The sequence below is a fragment of the Dromaius novaehollandiae genome, chromosome 7, assembly GCF_036370855.1.
Source record: "Dromaius novaehollandiae isolate bDroNov1 chromosome 7, bDroNov1.hap1, whole genome shotgun sequence".
In the NCBI taxonomy this organism is placed as follows: domain Eukaryota; kingdom Metazoa; phylum Chordata; class Aves; order Casuariiformes; family Dromaiidae; genus Dromaius; species Dromaius novaehollandiae.
In genome coordinates, this window is record NC_088104.1 from 30,767,675 (window position 1) to 30,787,049 (window position 19,375).

General features: G+C 35.6%; 1 long non-coding RNA gene across 1 annotated transcript; it reads right to left on the minus strand.

Annotated features, from left to right (window-relative positions):
• Positions 1-13,192: 13,192 nt before the first annotated feature.
• Positions 13,193-17,019, minus strand: LOC135328965 (uncharacterized). The gene is made up of 3 exons (XR_010390096.1): positions 16,917-17,019; positions 16,108-16,197; positions 13,193-13,531 (listed from the first exon to the last, which is right to left on the minus strand). It is a non-coding gene; the product is annotated as an uncharacterized LOC135328965 (long non-coding RNA).
• Between the last annotated feature and the right edge of the window lie 2,356 nt (positions 17,020-19,375).

Genomic DNA, 19,375 nt, shown 5'->3' on the forward strand with positions numbered 1-19,375 from the left:
TCTCAAAGAAGCCTACCACAATCTCAGATACCACAAAAGCAAAGAGACAGCACATATCTACAGCTACAATTGAGATTAAAAAAGGGAAAAATCAATAGGTTTAGAACAACTGACTGGAAAACAGAATTGTTCCTTAGTAGTGTTGTCTGCAACTGGGGCTTGTAACTGGAATAATATCCATGATCAACCTAGATAACTTGATAGTTGCAGGGACTGGGGTGCAAAAAACTAATTAATAGAACAAAGTACTATGAAGGTGATAAAATAATAAATCAAAGGAGAATTGTGGAAATCATGAAAAACATCACCATAAATACTAGAAAAGGGAACATATGCCCACTTTGTATTAAGATGGGAAAAATCAAACCAAAAAATGCAATTTCAGAGGAAATTATTCAACAAACGTAGGCTGAAAGAAAAATCTGCATTTGGCACACAAGAGAAGCAATCAGTCACATATACATATTTTAAACTGTCAAGGAAAAGTTTGGGGTAAAAAAAGAGCAGAGTCAGCAACAACCAAAGTGTCAAGAGAAATGCAGAACTAGAAAATGAACAATTGTTGCTAACGGCCTGATTCACTGACTTCAGAGGACGGACACAGAGAGTAAGATGGCACTGGCAGATTAATTCCCTCAGAAAAAAAACAAAAAAAAAAAGTGATATTGAGAAGCCACAGACAGGTAAAGCTAGTCTGTTTTATGAAATCTGTTTATAGATATAAGCAAATAGAAAAATGATTTAATATATTAGGCAGTGGAGAAACTACTATCTACAACAACAACGATAACAACAATAATAGCAAAACCTCCAGTACTGCATGTATTGGTTACAGCAGTTAAAGGAATACTTAGAAATGCTGAACAGTAGGAGTATAGGAGTTAACTGACACGAACAAAAATTTAATTAAAGTAATGAATACACAGGATGCCACTGTTTATTCTTTACAAAACAAAAGCAATGATGTCACCATTCTCTGAATCTCATTTGATCTTCAGCATAAAGTTGCTAAATATTTACAGAATTATAAAAATAGCATAGGATGGATAAGTATTCAGTGTGATACACTCAGGTAACATTTAAACATTTTTAATTGGTCTCTGAAAAATTTCAATTCTGAAGCAAATAGCTACGTGCTTTCATAAAAGCCTTTTTTTGGTACTAATTTTACAATTTAAGAAGATAGAACAAACAAGTCAGTGAAAATCATATGCATTACACTAAATTAAAAAAAATGTTTCAAGCAACAGCCAAGAGAAAGAAAAGCTAATATGATTATGAAGAAGAATTAATGGTTAATTAACCTTTGGAGCGTGATCCAAATCTCATTTAAATTAACAGCAATATTTCTGCTAGTCTCAGTGGACTTCATATGCTTCCAAAAATGTGATTTCCTAAGCTATATGCTTAGGAAAAAATAGTAAGAAATACATATTCTTTGGGAGGAAAGAGTATAGAAAAGAATAATGCTGATATGATTAGCAGTAATAACAGGCAGAGTTAATAATGCAGCCTAACATGAAGTGAAGTATAGATTATATCAAATTTCATAGATGCGGTTGAGTTTTACATAATGAAACCAAAACTAGTGATGCTTTTGCTTCTGGTACAAGTACCTCAACTTTTTTTTTTTTTTTTTTTTTTAATTTCTGGGTTACTAATAATTAAAAAATGAGACTTTTTTCTTCTTCAGTTGGAAGTAATAATGACTTTTTATATGGCCAGTGAATGAGACATTTAGATGAAAACAATACAGTTCTAAAGTGCATCAGATTAGTGACTCATTGAAAACCACAGACATCTTTTCATAAAGTCTCTCACAGACTTCAGTGTGTTTTCAATGAGGTCTTAATTAGATTGTAGGACATTCGCTCCTGAGCAGCCTGGGACACCATTCAGGTTTCAGTAGGTATGAATGCTCTAACGCACTCGTGGCTGTTCAGAGTGGGAGGAATTACAAAGATAATATTTCATTTCTGGTTCTGTTTAAGGAGGGAGAAAAAGACACCTGATGTAAAGTTTTGAGTTTTCCTTTGCCACTTTGCCTACATAACAGCATATTATCTTTTCACTTCCATATTGCAATAATTTTGACATGAAATTATTTGAATAAGTTTTGACTAAGCTAGTCTAAATACTGGAACTTTCCTTTTTATAATTGTTCTTTGTAGAGAAGTAGTAGAAAAGGAGTTGTGCTGCTTGAGAGAAAACAAAGCTCTGAAAGAACATGCTGATAGTGGGGCCACATAACTATGCTCGGTGCATGTGACAGCATTTTTCTTGTAAAGGGGCAGGAGGAGGGGGAATAATAAACAACAGCTTCTCCGTATGTAAATTAGAATTTTTTTGGATACAGTCATTTACTTTTGTTGATCATTTATATTTTGAGCCTGTTTAGAGTCTCAGCACAAGTTGCATGCTTATTTGTAGGAAGTTAATCAGTATAGATCCCATAAACAAGGTATTTACTTTTGGTATTCTTTCTTCAGAACTAATACAAATGTGGTAAGAAATGTATTTAAAGAAAGATGATAAATATTTCATTTTGGTTTTTCATTTTCCATGTTCTCTGTGACATAGTGATGAGAGCATGTAAGTAATTGTAGACCATGGTCAGATAATTGCAATCAGCTCAGAGTGCTCTGAGAAGTTACTGCCCTCCTCAGCTGATCCTGTGCAAACCTGTCATCCATTGCAATGCAAAATGAAACGACTTAGCATATGCACCTTGCAGGGATAGATTGCTGTGTCCATCCTCTGCCAGTACAAGCTAGAGATTCAAAATATTTGCTCTATTTTCCAACCATTAAGCACAATATGTTCTGTATGAAGACATAAACATTATTAAGCATCATTAAAATTCAGCCTAAATTATTAATACTAAAACCATAATTCTATAATTATCATTCATTCCTATGAAAGTTGCGGCAGTCACAAAGTCCAAACTTTTTAACTAATCTACAGAGGACAAATATTGTGTTTCTGCCAAGAATATCAGCATCTCTGACTTTCTAACCTCTCTATTGACAAAAATGACAGTTGTAGAAAAATCAAAGACTTGCCAGCTAAGCAAAGACTTCCCATTAGTGCAACTGAAAACGTGGCTTAGCTTTTTTCTTCCTCCAAAACATCTACTTCAGCATGATAATCCAATAGGACAGTTAGAGAAAACACATTTGGAATTATCTGATTATCAAGTATTCGATTAGTCACCCTCCTCTGCACAGTCTTACGAAGCAAGCCATGGTACTGCTACAAACTCTTGCTTGATTACATACTACATTTGATCTGAGAAATTAATGAGAAAAGTATATAGATTGACACACTCAACTGGATCTTAAAAAAATACCTAATAGGATGACACAATAGAGGGAAAGAGATTAAGAGACATTAAGAGATACAAAAATATTGAAAGAAGACAGAAGTGTGACAAGAATAGAAAAGCATTTGTTAAGCGAGTAATTAAAGGAGCTTTGTTTTCTATGCTGCTGGAGAAAAAGTTCTCTAAAAAGAGATGTAGACTGGTAGGTCTCCCGTGTGGAGGAAGCCTAGGCTGGAGGGGTACAGAGGTGTTCACTGTAGCTCCCGACAGTTACAGAGATTCCATATATCTGTTCTAACCTGGTGCAGAATTGATATGGGATAAACAGCAAAGATCCACTTCTCTTTCCTACATTCACTTCTTCTGAGTAGAACTGTCCCAAAAATTATTAATGGTGATATTATAAAAGATGACACCTCTCAAAAACACATCTGACAACCCTAAAATCATATAAGCCTCTCCCAACTGGGAAAAGCAGCTTTTGAACAGATGTCTTGAAGATCCTTAGGATAATAATTGTATTACACCAGCAGGCACTCAACTTTAAATTCTGCATTAATATTTGAACTGAATTAATGTTAAATTAAGTTTATTTCAGAGGTCTTAAATATGTATGAATAAAGCAGCAAGGAAGACAAATTCAAGAAATGCATGCGAATTACTGGGTCTGACTCTCATCTCATTTAACATTACAGTATTTTACACCACTTATTGCACTTGAGTTACGTTTTATTTACTCTGGAGCATCCTGTTCCACACTACACCGCATACAAACCACTGTAAATCTCACAAGCAAGACGCATGCTTAAGTGCAAGGTTTTATTTTTAATTCTTACTTCTGTTTTCTTGTCCCAAAAGGTATTTCCAAAGTTCCCATCCATATTGCTAGAAAAAGCTATAGCTGTCAAAGTCACTGTATTGGGGATTTGGCCTATAATTTAAACAAACTAATACCACTTGGCATCTTGTTTTTGGGGTAAACTTTCAAATAAGCCAGGTGCAGTAACATCCTTCAATGACGTGCTCTCAAGTGCTATAATGCAATTATACACTGGATCTATTTAAAATATAAAATAAGTTTGTTTATACATGATTTAAAAAACATATATGACTATGTAAATTTTTTAGGCATTTCCCAGAGGAAAAAATTTTCAAATATATTAAATACTATAAAAATTAACTTTTATTAGAGATGCACTTTTTTTGGAGAGGGAAGGAAGAAATGAGTTGATGTCTTACAGTTTTTGCTGAGTACTAGTTTAGAATTTTCAAGCAACTGGATGTAATGTAGCTCCACATTCCCATTAAAAGTGAAGGAAAATGCTGTTTAATTTCTCTATTTTATAAATGTCTTCCATCATTACTAACTCATACTGAAGTACACTGAAAGCTCGCATACATGTCTGCAGCTCACTGGGAAAAGTGCTGAACACACAATGCCTATCCCAAAATATTTCACTCTAGGGAGATCACATATGGATTAGGACTCTTAAAGTCTAATTTCAGTCTCTTTTTCAGCCAAATATTCTGTATGCAAGCTTTGGTAAATCTGTACATCTTTTTGTCTCTCTCAAATTCTTGCACCTACACAGTCATCTTAGACTGTAAGTTATTCATGACAAACTTGTACACATGCCTGATGCAATAGTATCTCCTACCATTTGTATCCTGTTTCTCTCTCCATCTGTTTCAGACCTTATGGCCCCAATTACTGTTTTTGTCCTACAGCTTCACCACAGAATCAGACAGAACTGGAGGGAGAACAGAGAGGGAAATAATTCAATGCAATGATGTCAGAAAACAACAAAAGAAAGCATAAAGGCCTGCAAAGTTAGCCTGCAAACTGTGAGTAGTCACCCCTTGACTACTTCAGTCCTCCTTTTCCTTATGGAAGGGTAACAATGGTCAGGAAAACAATGAGTCCACTCTAACTTATCTTGGACTCTATCTCCTTCTTTTTTTCAATAAGTCTATCTCTTAAATTTTCAAAAATGCTTTCATCTTTATCTTTCTTAATTGCACACAGAAGGAGGTAGTCTAGCAAAATTCAAAGCTCACTATTTTAAAGGGTGCTAACTATGAAGTAAAAGCACAAATAAATGAGCAACTGCCACTGATTTCAAATAGAAGATAAAGATCACTATTAAAGAAGAGGATGTACAAACATATTCTATAAATTCCATTCACAATGAATAACACAAAACATAGTCAGCTTATAACTACATATTCCCTCTCACACATGTCCACATACCCAAGTATTTTTTCATCTTGTACATCATCAAGAAAGACTGGAAAGTTGTGGCAAGAAAACTGATGACCAAGTCAATTAAGCCTTACAAGGAGCCTGATTCTTCAAATGGCAATTTAAGGCATACTCACTCCATCTCTACCGGGATTCTTATCTAAATTAGGACTGCACAATTGGATCTGAAAAGGCTCAGCCTGTCCTGCTGTCTACAGTTCAGCCCTTGAGTGTACTGATTTATTAGTAGTATGCTGGAAAATATAAAGGAAAAAAAGCATGCCAGAAAACACATTATTGTTCCATTTCCTTGCAATTGTCACCTTATTAAAGAGCTCTGCATTATTTCTCCTAAATAGGTTTCCACCTGTGATCAGATATAAATCAGAAACTAAAGATGATTGATGACAGTTTCATGACAAAAAGTACGAGAATGCTGTATCCTTTGCAAAAATCATAAGGAAATACCACACCATGAAGGTGCTGTAAATGGAAAGTGACTGTCAGCACATAGCCTCAAGTTCTAATTTAATTACAAATATCTGACACATTCAGTATAGCTTTTATATTATAACTTAGTTTTGACATTAGAGGCAAAAATACATACTATTTTAAAGGTTTTCATTTCGTGCAATGAGAACCGCAAAAGTTTGTTTTTCTGTCTCTCAGGAGCAATAGAGGGTAGGAGTTACAGCAGTCTCCAGCATTTCCTATTTATCAGCCATGGTAGCGGAGAGTTCCTTCAAGAATTAACTGATTGCCCCAGCAGGAAAAAGCAAAAGGCTGGAGGTGCCAAACCCCTGGAAATTAACCTAGGGATGCATGTAAAACACAGAGTATCTAGCAAGGCTTGATACAGCTCTTTTTAATGCCAGCCCCTCATCCAAGTTGAGGACAACTACAGAACAGACGACCTTTAAGAGACCTCTTGCCTTTTTTTCCATCTGCAAAGAATTAATGCCCCAAAATAGACTGAATATCAAAGTTTGTAAGATGCCGACAGTTCAAAATTACACTAAACATCAATGTGCAAGGCAAATAGTTTATACGAGAAACTCAGCGCTTAGTAAAATTCGGCTTCAAAACTTGAGTCCCACTAACACGCAAGGTTCTGATCCCTGCTATACTGTACCAACCAATACATGGTACCAAACCAATTTTGCCCAAAACTATATAACTGAAGTTATAACATACCAAGATAACATACGTCTTTTCAGTGAGGGCTCAAGACATTTTTCTCCTTGTTTGAATGCCTCTGTACTCTCTCATAAAGCTTTCATAAGATAAGAAACCATTATTTGTTCACATAGAGTAAATGGTAAATTAGCATTACAATAAGAATTTCAGATTTAAATGGATTATCTTTGATTTCTTAAGCTAAAGTATTAATTTGCTGCCATTTTAGCAACTCTATAGAAATTAGAAGTAATTATGTATATGCAAATAATCATAGAGTAGGAACTTTTCTCCTTTTACAACAGAGCTAGAAATTATTTACTGTTGGCATGAAACACAATGCAATCTGTTACAGGAACACAGTAATGTTGCTGGCACCATTAGCAATTATGGTAGATACAGTAATTCTTTCAGCATGTTATCTCCTACAAATGAAGTTATAGGATCATAGGACTTCTTAGATATTTACCAGATAGTGTTACGTATATACAGCTAGGAATCAGCCTTACAAAGTGCCTAATGACTTGTCTAACTTTATTTTATGAGCAGAGCCACTGATGTTAATGGGGCTCTTGTGGCTAGTCAGGCATATTCGTAACTACTTTTTCAAAGTGGGATCCTATTTCCCAGACTGCATCTAAAGAACTTATAATATGCAAACAATACTATATACTTGCATATTTGCAGTCACAAAGAGAGGGGGGAAAACATAGCTAATAAATTCAGCGAATGAATTAAACCTCTTCAGTACAAAATGAATACACCTATTCAGTTTCTGAGGGTATATTCATTATCTGGATTTATCATACTCAAATGTCACCAAAGGCAGCCAGGCAGACTTGCCAGAGCCGGTCACATCCAGTTCTTCCAGCCACTTTGCATCTAATGTGCTGCCTATGTTCATAATGCAATGCTTGCACTGCATATTCAGATTTCTTCCTTATTCCACTTATCTCCTGTCCTCCCTTCCTTCCTTTTCACTGCCTTTACTCCTTGCATCCTCAGCACAACCTCTGTGTTCCTGTGCTTCCACTGAGCTAGATCCTCAGTTACTATTCAGAAAAGGAAAACTAGGAATTGTAAAGAGAAAAGACACCCGACATGCAGCTAGCCTACCTAGCTATGTATATAACCTCTTTTTCCATATGGAACAGAAGGTAATTTCAGGAGGAATTTCGGCAAGCAGCCCTGCAGGTGCACTCAGGGAGAGGAACTGCAAGTTCCTCTGTGGGGCTGTGCCATTCCCATTAACCCTGGTAGCAGCTGCAAAGGAATAACAAACCCGAGGTACACATTCGCTTACACATGCATATCCAGCATCCAAAATCTAGCTCAATTATCTGAAACCTTAGACTCTGGGAGTTCTACACATTCACAGCGACTGAAGACCCACAGTTGCTGGTTACTGACAGAACCAGAATTGCAGCCAGCATTGCCTTGCACCAAGCAGCCTTCTTTACACATTCCAGCCTAGAATTAGTTTTAACACTCATCATAATTATTTTGCAATCAAATACTGAAAAATGTACAAATGTAATACAAAAACGCATTGTCCAAGGCTATGAAGCAAAGGGCATTACAGTTGCTAAATTGCTTCAGTTTCCTCCTTATTAAGCAGTTGGAAAGCAAGAGTGTTACCATCGATTTGTTGCTTCTAACTGTTCTGCTTCTGCACTGCCTTTTGAGCAAGCCTCATATTCACACATTAATTATTAATAAAATACATAGGATGCTAAGTGCATCACTGTAATGATGGTGATTATATTACAGTAAAATAGCAATACTCCAGCTTGTTATATTAATCAATATGGTTGCCTCGGTTACACAAAGATAATTAAATTTTCATTGCAGTTCACTAAAAGTAAGATTATCCATAAATATTTCAACAAAGAGGATAAGAGGAGGTTGTTAATATTTTATTTATCATGGATAACACTTTAAAAACATCTCTAAAAAAAATTGAATGAAGTTTTTTCTAGAGCTTGATCTCAATGCTTAAGAACTAATGAAAGAAGTATGGAGATGAAGTTTGGTACCTGAATTTACTTTTACTTCACATTCACAGACAGAATCTTTTGCTTATCACTCAAAATTACCTTCAGTATTTCACACTGAGAACTGAAGTGTATGACCCCTTTAAATAGTAAGGCCTGTTTTGGGCAGAAGAATGTGTTATATACTCTGAAGAAAGAGATGCAAACAGAGCACGTAATTAGAACAGTTTGGGTTTTGGTTTCTCCCTTTTGCTTAATGAAGTCCAAGTCCTGAAAGATTATTCAGAATTATTCTGCCTTTTTCAGCAGATAACTGCAGAGCGACTAAGTCCCTAGCAAATTCTATTGCCACTGTCAAAGACACAGAGGAGCTCTTCGAGAAAATAGAAGACAACTCCAAATTCAGGCTGAGAACTGAGTAAGGCACTGGATCCTCTAGCAACACCGGCCAAATTTTCCATTGGATTGCCGTGAAACATAGGTACATAGAGATGAGAAAGTCACTGCTTAAAGTCTGTTCTTTTGAACTCTATGTAGATGTTGTAGTCTGCTGATCTTATATTAACTGTGCACGATTGGCAGAAATTTTACAAGGAGCAGGAAAAAGAAAAAAACAATATGATGAGAAAGATATGGCTGTGTTCAAAACGTTTAAGATCAAGTCCTACACTTAAGTAACTTCGATTTTGATGGGTATGTGTAGCAGTAAGTGCTTGATTTTGTATTTTTCTAATGCAATCACATTGGGTTTTAGTCTATAGTTAGAGAAAAGACAATATGACAAAGTCATATTTAAAGTAATGTTCTTGTTATATTAAAGAAATTTAAAGTAATGTTTCTGTTGACACAATTTTGATGCTAAGCAGTAGGGAAAGTAGTCTCAAAGCATCAAGCAGAATTTCTGCCACAGCACTATGAGTAACCTCACACTTGACTTTGAAAATTTATTCTCAATTGTTCCCAGTGAGAAGAAGCTACTGATTATACTTGGCACTTCATTTCATCGAGATGTTACCAGCAGAAGTGGGACTTCAAAATCAATTGTGCTAAGAGTCCTTTGGTATGGGAAAGAAGTGCACATCAGCTGTTACGGAAGTGGATTCTGTAACAGATACACCAACCTCTTCCTCAGGAATGTTTATGGGAAACATTGTCACCGGCAAAAAGATTGCAACAGTTCTAAATGATGTTTTTAAATATTAACTGATTTTGAAATCATAAAACGACATAGAACCTTATTCCAGAGTTTGGAAGGTAAAAAAAAAAAGAAATAAAATATAATACAGTCATATACATCTGGTATACGCCATCCCAAGTAGGACCAAGAACAGATCTTTGAAGTTTGCAGCAGCCACTGTCATTCATGTACCAGTACCTGAGCAATCATGTCTCACCTGATAAAGCACTTTACATGCTTCAGTGATGTATATGCTAAATAAAATAATACAGAAGGAGTAAGAAGACAACAAAAGACATGCAATAGGAAAAAAAAGAAGAGTAAACACAATGGTATTTGTTATCCCACTAAGGTTTGGTTTCACTATAATGTTTATGATTTTAAACTATTATGGAGCAGCAGGAGATCTCGACAGAGGAGGCTCCCCTTATAGAGGGTCCGGTTCCCGCAGCAGAAGCGCTTGGTGGCAGGTCTCTACTTCAAGCTGCAGGGCAGAGCCAGCTGAGCTCTGTGCTGCTGAAGCAGCACTGCTGTTAGTTTAGAGGTACATCACGCACCGCTAGATGAGCGTAAGTCATAGCTAAGATATCACAGGTGACCCTAACGTCAACATCAGAATGATCCTCTAACCGCGTGGGCCATAGGATTAGGCTGGCTTGCATTTTAAGACCCAAACACTTGAAATACTCTCAGTACACCAAACCAAGTGTGTCTGCCAATTTCTGCAGGACCTGCATATAAACAGCTTCCATTTCCTTTTTAGCTACACTTTTCTTATGAAAGTATGAATGAAATTAGAGTTACATAGAATTGTTTAAAAGAGACTAAGAAAGAATGCTTGCAAAAGATCTAAAAAGACGTAAATATTACTCTTTCAGAAGCTCTGCCAAGGCACATTTAAACTCTTCACATTGAGGTGATGTGTAAAATATTCAACTGTGCGCTTCTGAAATAAGACAACTCATCAATGTCTGTGTTTGGAATAAAAGGAGCAAAAGAAAAAAAAAAGACACTATTATCAACTACCGAAGCCCTAGGAAGCAAACAGCTATAATACAATGCCTATCAGGATTGACCATATACTGTACAGCCAAATTACATCAGGGAAGATCCAGAGCAAGAAGTATTCATTGTGCCCATCCCTTAAGCCTGCCTAAAGGCTTTTCAAGAGAGCACCACATGTGTTTTGAAGATAGATCATGTTCTTTTTTTTTCTCTCCTGAACAAAAACAAAAATGTATAGATACCCTATAGCATTACTCACTTTAATCAAATAAAGATCTGCCTAACCCTATAGGTTCTGAAAAGATTGAATATACATTACTGCTGCCTGGTAGATGGATTTTTCAGAGCTCTGTTTCTAATCAAATAGCCATCATACTGTTGTAAATGATACTGAAGAAGATTTCAGTTTATTATTATACCATGGAAACTGCATAGCATGGACTGAAAAGTTCATAATTTTTTTTAATCTAATTGTAAACATCTTATTCAGTTTTATTTTCTATGTAGATAGCATGCTGTTGCCAAATCCACTGCATTATATTCTTTTGAGGTACTAGTAGACAAGAGCAATAGAAAAGCACCTCTACCTATAGCAATTTTACCTTAGCAGCTCACTTTGACATTTATGTTGATTGCTTTCATAGCAAGAAAGAAGAAAAAAAGTAGTATTTTTTAAATGAAAAAAATCTGATTTAAAAATATAATGATATTGGTGGTAATGATATTGAAATGACTGAAACTATGTTAAGCTCATTTTAACAGAATGTCTAGTTCAAGTTCCTAAAGACTGAAGATTTTCTGCATGAAAACATAAATCTGAATCCCAAAAGACGACTTATAGTATGTTTCTTCTGAGTTGCTGATCAGTTAAATTTTTTACTTTATTTCAAATAAGTAACATAGAACAAAATAACATTTTAAACATTATTTTAAACATTAACATTCACACCAAATATTTTTATAAGTGAATGGTCCGAGTCCATTAGTCTTTTGCAGGGATATAAACAAGCTGCAAGGTGTTTATTCTTTCCTTATTATTGATATTTCACTGTCCTATGTACAGTCATCAAAATTCTGTTTCTTTAGATGCTGCAGAACCTTGTAAGTAGACAAATGGCCTGATTCCCAAAGCAGCTCAACACTTCAAACCAAACCAATGAGTTCAATAAGAATTAAGTGCCCAAGAATACTTAAAAAAAAAAAAAAAAAAAGAAAAGAAAAGAAAAGAAAAGAAAAAAAAGTCTTTGCCAAAAAACATGAAAATATCATTTAAAAATAGCTCCAATAGTTACCTGGAACTCTTTTTCTTCCCTCACCCCCTTCCCCATATAATTATTACATCTCAAAGAATTTTTCTTGAGTGACATCCATTCATTTCCTGCTGGTCTTGTTAGATCCTAGCTGTATGCAAGGATAAGGGTTATCGCATCTTTTGAATATACATTTCTAACTTTTTACACCTGAAGAGCTAGATATTTTAATTTATGATCATATTAATTATGTCTAATGTATTAATGCCTGAGTGCTTCAGTTCTAGGATAATTCTAAACTGTGTAAAGTCTCCCATTTGAGGAATTCCTGTAGAGAGCATTATCTCTTAATTCTATCCTATGCAGTCATGACTGGCACAAGTTTAGTTATGGAAAGCTGTAAAATCCTGCAGCATATAATATTTACATCCTTATAGTAGCTTGGTAGCTTTATCCCAGCATTAATACATTCCTCATTTATATAGTCAGATTTTAAAAATATCCACAATACACAGAATATAACAAATAATTCAATAGCCTCTGTGCTGTTGTTATATAATGTTGTCTAGACAATATTATATATGTATGTTATATATATATACTCATATGTATGTATATACATACACACAAATATAACAACAGTTATAAAACAGAAAGAATAGCTTTACATGTAAATTATTTTCCATATTTATACAGGAAATGCAAAAACATATAATAAAAAATAAAGGGATTCTCAGCTGAAGCTGCTATACAATCTGTCATACACTAGAACCAGAGAAAGAGAAATATTTGCAACCACAGATTATCAATAGTGATAGGTTTAATGGAACCGAAAACTTTGAAGGTCAAACACCAGAAGCCTGCCTGAGATTAAGTTTTACCGATTAAAATGAAGTGCCATTTACTTTATGAGCAAACAGATTTTGGCCTAGTAAATGAAGAAACAAATTTAATCTACCTCAAGACTTCTTTTTATGCTCAAAATGAGGTAAAAGGATCTTAACAAATAGGTAAGAATCAGGCCCAAACTTTTTAGGAATGTAGACCAAATTACTTAGCCTGATCCAGAGATTTTTGCTCCAAAATTCTATGGCAAAATTTACAAGAGAGATTTTTCTCTGTGATTTCCAGCTCATCTGGCTACTCTTCTAGTAAACATAAAACAGAAAAATGTTATTTTTCTTTAGCACTTCCTGTTGCAGTAGTATGTAATGACTTCCCACAGTGACATCTAGTGATGATCTATAGGTAGCAACTGGTGGCTTTTCTGTTTCCTCAGTCTTTTGGGTACTCACTTCATTCACTAAGCCGGGTTACCTCAATGTGCTTCCTTCATGCTTCTAATTCCTCGGAAAATCAGGAGACCTTCATAAAATAAGACAGGTAAATAAAGTGTTTTGAGCTTCATCATAACTTGGCTAGAAGAACTGATGTGAAAACAGTTTAGATGTTAATCTAGATCTAGATCTAGCAAATTAGGATCATCCACAAAAACAACTACATACATCATGTTCAAATATAATGGGGTTTTTCATAGTCTGAAACCTAAACAGAAGTGGTCCAGGTTTGCAATTCTAAGGCACAAGGACAAAGTTCCTAGTACATACCATATATCTCTTATGCTGAGTTGTTTTTTTTTTTTTAAGTTCCAGAATTTTAGAGTATTATTCAAAATTTCTACTACAACTTAATTGCATTTTAAAGCCTTAAAGCACAATAATCTTTGATCATAGTAACTCACCTGAAGCTCAGCCTTCCTCTCAATGCTGTCTGGCCTATTAGATGATGAAGTAAACATAGACAGGAAAATGTAGGAAGTTCAATACACAAATGCAAAGGATATTCCAAATGGGTTATTTCTATTCTTTTGTGCATAAAAACCGCATATGGTTTATTTTCAGAGCTGGAAAAGGCAGGATTTAATCAACATTTTAAAATTAATTTTCTAGTGAATAACAACGTTTGGAGATGACAGGTTAGTGAATTGTCATTTTTAGCTCACTCCATTTGGCAAAGCTGATTATAATCTCTTTTTTGCAGTAAGCCAAGTTTGTCAGTTCTACTGTCTTGACACTCCTAGACACTTCCGTAGGGAAATAATTATAACTGACTCTTTTGATAAGAAAAATATTTCTTGTTTCTTCCTCTCTAATGAGCTCAGAAAGTTTTGTTACTCGCTTTTACTATTGCACAGTAATACCAAATGAAAACAGCGCAACAAGAATTATATTATGGGGGAAAACAGGAGTATCTTCAGGGAATATGGATGAATTACTACGCACTTACATTACCTAAAGTTGTAAACAGTACTTTAACAAACAATCTTTTATATCAGGTATCTATAACCTGAAACTGACCTTGAGAACACAAGGACAACTTCTGTTGAAGACTGTGGTTTTAACTTTGGAGGGGTGACAGCTCAGGCCAACTTTTATCTTATTCATCTGGTACTACTAGGAAGGCTTCACTACTAGTCACTCTATCTATTCTGAGATAGATTACAAGCCGTTTATGGTTATCACCTTGCCAATTGCCCCTAATCATAGTGTAAAATTAATAAACTTTACATTTTCTTCATCAAAAGAACACTGTGTTTAGATTCGAATTGCTGTACTTCATATAAGAACGTACTTAGTTGTTTGACATCTGTCACATGCCAAGAGAATCATGGTATGCATCAGAACGGCAAAACTGGTCTGGCGTATGTTTTCTGCATCTCACTGAAGTACGTACCATGTCCCAGGCACTGCCCATGGCATCAGTTACAAAGCTCAATGCGAACATCAAAAATGAGAAAAATCACAAAAAATTAATGGTCACAGCCACTTTCTTGACATCATAGAGACTAACCGGGCAAGCTGCCTACGCAGTCCTGATTTCCTTGCCTTCTTATTCTGCTCTGTCCCAGTGCTTAGGATTCACATCAAATGAATATTGATCTAAATCAAGTAAAATAACTTGCTATTTTGCCACAAACATTTATTGGTTCTCTGATCCAAAAATTGGCAATTCTTTTCACAATGTGGTAACATAGATTTCAGGTATACCGTGAGAAGTACCTTGACCTTTCTTCATGACTTCAAGGTTTCTAAATACTATGGCTGTATGGAATTTTGGTACAGTAACACTGGTTTCATTACCAAGACAATCATTCAGCTATTATCAAACTCTGGAGTCCTAAACCTCTGCACGTAGCTGTAAGATTATGAAATCAGTCAGCTAGTTAATACAGAACTGTGGGTTTATTTTCACATCCTCAAATAATGCCAACTATTACCCTTGACTCAATGTTGCCATCTTACAGAAATCTGTATTCTTCCTGCACATGTGGCTTGTTTCATACATTTTGTGCTAGCCTGTGTAAAGCTTTTATTACTGTATTTCATACCCTGGCTGCTCAGATAGGTAGATTACCTGAAAAACAGAAAGTGCATTGCTTAGGAGTATAGACATTTAGTCACTATTTCAAAAATATCTGATTTTATTTTATAATGTGCATATATAAAAGGGGATATGTGGAAAAATATAAACTGGTAGTAATAAAAGCTTATTATCAGAAGCACAAAATTATATGAAACCAAGAATCTAGCAACAATTTTCCACAGATTACAAAGATTTAAGAAGCAAATCTGAATTCAACTTTTTATCAGTCCAGTAATATTTCCAATTTAAAAAAAAATGCCATTGAGATTACTCACACCCCATTTTATTCTGTTCTGCAATTATTTGTATCTTCACTTTGCTGTTCTATGAGAAGATGATCTAGGGAAGTTTCTTACAGATGTTTTCTGTCTCCTGTCCTCCACTACACCACTCTTACTGCCCTAGTTCCAACTCCCCCCCACACTCCTAGTCACATCCTATGACTCATCTGCATATGCATATTGATTAGTTAAGTGGTTGCTGCCTAGCAGAATATGTAATGGCTGAGCTTTGCCTACCTCATCGTCAGTGGGAATTCTGATTTCCTCTGCACAGCTGCTGAAGGTCACAGAACTTGTAGGAAGAGGTATCAGAGAGATTTCTTCTCCCTAGTTAAATTTGGTTGACACCGGTTAGTTGGCTTAAAGGTTATAACTGACACACAGATGCATATAATCACAAAATCTTCATCTTTTTAGAAAAATCAAGCAAAAATGTGGCATTTCCTTTTCCCAAACATAAAACAAGTTCTACCTGCATAAAACACTTCTGCATTAAAAAAGTTCTACAACACATTTTTACCAACAGAATTTGTGCTTCATGTATTTAAATCAGATGTATTAATTTCACTGTCAGACATGATTTTATGTCAATGAGATTAAAGTTTCTCATGAGGTAGCAAGGGTTTCAGAATCCGGCTCATAGCTGGATTTAGACTTGAATATATCCAGTATTCTTAATACTGAGAATTGAGCAACATTTTCATTATTTGTACAGAATATCTCCACCCCTGTCCCACGACTCCTCTAACTTTAATATGGAAAACTCAGAAGTAAAAATATTTTCTTCAAATATTCTCGAATGGTCACCTTTAAGATAAGGTCAACCTGATAATTAGCTTCACCTCCAGTCTTTTGAAATGCTAATAGAATTTAAATAATGTATATTGAATATAATACATAAATGAATTAAGGGAAGGTTCTTATTATATTTTGTAATCAACTAAACCACAGTTGTAAGCTCCCTTAGGTACAATATTAGGAACAGATGGTCATCTTTTCACCTCAAAAGAAAATTGGTGTTTGATAATGAAATCTTGATCACCTACCATCTGCTTGCTAATGATTAGCAGCAACAGGATCATTTGTCTGAGTATACTCTAGGAGAAGAAGTGTGTCTTGGACAACTTTGAGGACTCTGATGATCTTCATTTCCCTACAAAGTAAAGTAGAGTTCAAATACTGGAAAACTTATAGGTAAACTAAAGGTCTTCATTTCTGCTGTCAAAAGTCGAATCTTTACTGAGATCCTAACTGGAGAAAATATATGTTTTAAAGTGTTACATTTTCTGTTACGTATTTGTATGTAACCATATACCCACAACTTTGTAGAGTACTCACTTCCCAAGAAAGGCAAGGACATAATGTGAAAACTGAATAATTCTGCAACAATATGCAAAATAGTAAAACCCGTTGATCACAAACCTCATATTTTAAGATTGAAAATACAACATCACAGGCAAAACCTGTACTGACCCTTAATCAGCCAGTTATTTGACATGGAAATGCTTTTTCTTCCCCTGTCCCCTCCCAGATGTTTCTTTGAAGCAAGACATGCTTTTAGTTGCTAAAACAAGGTTTTAATAGAAAACAAAAATAACAAGCTAGAGCAATGTAAATCTAAGTAGAGAAAATTAATTTTTCTGCATGGAAAACAAAGTGGTTTAAAAACGAGGTCTCGCTACCCACTATGCCTATGAAGAGTAGGACCTTTGCTCTGGTTTTAATTTGCAGCTCAGCAACTTTCAGACTTCCTGAGCTTAACAAAGACAAAACAGTCACTTCTCTGGATGCACAGGAAAGACTCCCTTCATTTCATCATTTCTGAGGCTGGCTAGTATTGCTGCAAGTGCCCTGATCCTCTCAGGAATCTTCTGTTCTGCTGTCTGTCCTTGCTTCCCACCTCCCCCACCTATTGTCTAGGACTTTCTTCCCACCAAGTGTGTCCAGCTCCCTCTGAAACATCATCCTCCCTCCACAAGGTTCCTCCTAGCCCAGAAGTGCAACAACAAGACCATGGCAAGCAAGCAGTCTTCTTCTTGGCTCTCTTTCTAGGCCATAGCCTTTAATGTAACAGATACAAAGCTGAAAGTAAATAAATTATCTAGCTCTACCATCTGTCACACATCCCTCCTCCTACAGAACTCTGACAAGGATTCCCTCCTGCTGTGACACATTCTCCCCAAAGGAACTCACCTGAACAGTCAGTATCGCTGACACCTTTGCTCGTCAGTGTTTCTATTTGCATGCCATATGCTTGCAAGAACAAACTCCATCTCATACATTTTGAATTCTCTTTCTTCATGGTATATAATCAATTCAGAAGTGTATCTATGATAAAAGTTTTCCCATAAGAACAGGGTAGCAGTTTCTCGAGAGACTGCATAATTGCCAGGCATTCCTTCTCCTTTCTTAGATACAGAAACTAAAGTTTTTTCTGAAATAGGTATTGTAGGATGTAATATTCCTTTCTCATCCTCCACTACATGGCTGCCACCAGACCATATCCTGAGGTATCTGTGAATACAGCAAAAGGCTTGTTTTGGTCAAAAGCCATGTTTCCATTTCATCTGACCTGACCTGGATTTTCCTTAGACTTGACTCGATCTTTTCCTTGACTTGAATCAGTCACAGATATTGCTACAATTTTAATGCTCAGTACAGAAGCTCAGTAATATCTCACAGATCCTTTTTTTTAAGTGGTGAGAATTAGTCAGTTCAGTATGGCATCAGTTTTGACTGGATATGAATTTACAGTGTCATCTCTTTTGGTGTCTTAGAAGCCTCATCAGTATAAATAATTTTGTTATTTTTCAGCCATAAAGAAACCGAGATCGGATCATCAATTACCTTTTTTAGTCCCATTGTGCTATATTGCAAAAGGTCACCCAAGTCCTCAGGGTTTAGGACAATTTACTTAGTTACTCTTTTTTCAATCAACTAATCAAACGCACAGAGGTTTTCTCAGATGAAGCCATTATCCAACCTGATGTAAAACCGTCACCTATTCTGACTGTCTCTAGATTTTTAAGATGCGTACCAATGCCCCTTGAGTCCAGTTTTTGTTTCTTCTGCTCTTTGAACTCTTCCCAGGAGCCTGACTTTCCAATTTAAAGTGAGACACTTGAGTGTTTTTCTTCTATCCCTCCCTTCTTAAGTTTAGGATACATTTTACTATGCCTTTTTTTACTGCAGAAGAAACACTTCTCTCCAGCCTCTGAAACTATACATTCCTGGGGGATTGGGTCTCATCAGCTTTAGGCTGGAAACCTTCCCTTGAAAAAGACTTTCCTCAGGATCAGGAGATTTTTCATTCTCTCTCTTCAGGCTTTCTGTTCCTTTTCGCTAACCATACACTTCCCAATATATTTCTCAGTAATGGAGTGTCAGCTTTAATTTAAAAGGGAAGTTATCATACAGATAACCTATCTCAACAAATAGATTCCTGCTTCCATGAGTTCAGCCCTCTGCAGTTAGGCTTCCTTCATTCTACCATAAGGCTTATGGT